At 37.1% G+C, this 2,180-nt stretch overlaps 1 protein-coding gene across 16 annotated transcripts in view; it reads right to left on the bottom strand.

Annotated features, from left to right (window-relative positions):
* The window catches only part of LOC106872026 (DISP complex protein LRCH3), a 254,748-nt gene that overhangs the window by 106,479 nt on the left and 146,089 nt on the right, over window positions 1-2,180 (bottom strand). The gene's annotated exons all lie outside the window — the stretch shown is intronic.

The following is a 2,180-nucleotide window of genomic DNA, read 5'->3' as shown; positions in this document are numbered from 1 at the left end:
ATATACACAGCTATAAATACTGTATTTACAAATATTTCTACTCAATGAAAAATAAATTTACACCTGAAACAAAGACACTTCAGAACAGCAAAATCAATTGTTTGTATTCAGTTCAAATTTGTAACACTTTCATATACATAAACATTTATCTTTTACTGGTTTCAGTCATTGGACTGCGGCCATGCTGTAACACTGTCTTGAAGAATTTTAGTTGAACAAATCAATCCCAGTACTTATTTGGAGTTTTTTTTTTTGTATTTCTTTTTTAGTAAAGTCTTGTACTTATTCTATCAGTCTCTTTTGCCAAACCACTAAGTTATGGAGACATAAATACACTAACACCAGTTGTCAAGTGGTGGTGTAGGACAAACACATACACAAAAACAATATAATAAAATACAGGTACTAAGATTGATTTAATTAACTGCTCCTTTTCTACTCCAAATTGCTGACCTGGTTTCTAAACCTGAAGCAATTATCATCATCATCATCATCAGCTTTCTCAATATTCTTTTTATCCTTTTTTTTTCATTTTTATTTGTTTCAGTCATTTGAGTGCAGCCAAGTTGGAGCACTGCCTTTAGTCAAACAAATCAACCCCAGGACTTATTCTTTGTAAGCCTAGCATTTATTGTATTAGTCTCTTTTTCGAACCGTTAAGTTACGGGTACGTAAACACACCAGCATCTGTTGTCAAGTGATGGTGATGGACACACACATATATATATATGATGCCAGCCCTTTCGCCCCGACTGGCTCCTGTGCTGGTGGCATGTAAAAAGCACCATCCGAACATGCCAATCCCAGTCCCGCCTGACTGGCTCCCTGTGCCAGTGGCACATAAAAAGCAACATCCAAACGTGGTCAATACCAGCCCCCAGCCACCACCATCCATCCAGGGTCAATAAAATAAGTACCAGCTGAACGCTGGGGCTGACGTAATCAACTTACCCCCTCCCTCAGAACTGCTAGTCCTCTCCCAAAATTCGAAGCCAATATCTTTTATATTACTGGAGCTGTTGTTACAATTAGCATTAATTAATATAGTCAACAATATATAAATTAACTGAGGACAGGCCTTTTATTGTTACCGTGGCATCTTGGGCAAGTGTCTTCTACTTTAGCCTCAGGCCGACCAAAGCCTTGTGAGTGGATTTGGTAGACGGAAACTGAAAGAAGCCTGTCGTATATATATGTATATATATATATATATATATATGTATGTGTGTATGTCTGTGTTTGTCCCCCCCAACATCGCTTGACAGCATGGCTACAGTCAAAAGACTGAAACAAGTAAAAGAGTAACTATTGAAAATGTTGGTGTTATAACTACTACTACTACTACCACTACTACTACTATTACTACTGCTACTACTGGTCGTGGTGATCGAAGTAGTAGTAGTAGTAGTAGGTTGTGGCCTAGTGATTGATGTTTAACACGTGATCCGTAAACTTAGTTGCAGGATCAGGCAACATGTACCAGCGAGCTAAGCATTTTGTTTCACATTGGCGCTGCTTGCTCATCCGTAAAGGAGTACCAGCTGGTTGCAGGCCTGGCACCCCAGCCCCCGCTCCACTCTCTCACTCCTTCCAGCTGTCACTAGACGTAGTGTGGAGGGGGTTGGAGTAGTAAAATGGCATCTCTATCTACTGAGGACTACATAGGCTTTTAAACCAATAAGTAAAAATATTGTGCATGTTACTGAGGTATACTTGCTCACCAGTGACAACTGGTTGTAGTAATAATAGTAATAGCAGCAGCAGCAGTGTTGGAACTAAAAGCTTGCTTCTGCTTTCTGTTTCTCACCCTCACTATAAACCCAGTTTTCTTCTATTTCAATTTGCCAAGAATTCAACTCCAAGACAAAAATTTTAAAAAATGAATAAATAAGCAAACAGCTTCTGCTCACCGATTTCTGAAGTGTAAAAAAAAAATTGAAAAATAAAAAAAAAAAATTTGAAAAAAAAAACACAAAATCAGAAAAATTAGTGACAAACAGAACTGAACAGAACCAAAAGCTAAATTTTATTTTATTTGTGTAAAAAAAAAAAAAGTGGCAATGAATAAAAAAAAAGTTGGGGGAGGAGGTACCCAGAACACTCAACCACTTAAAATGGGCAAGATGTAAAATATATATAAAAAATGAGAGAGATAATAATAATGAATAATAATAATAATA

This window comes from Octopus bimaculoides, chromosome 4 (assembly GCF_001194135.2).
Source record: "Octopus bimaculoides isolate UCB-OBI-ISO-001 chromosome 4, ASM119413v2, whole genome shotgun sequence".
NCBI classification, from domain to species: domain Eukaryota; kingdom Metazoa; phylum Mollusca; class Cephalopoda; order Octopoda; family Octopodidae; genus Octopus; species Octopus bimaculoides.
Note: the sequence above shows the minus strand (reverse complement) of the source record. Positions and strands in the feature narration are given on the sequence as shown.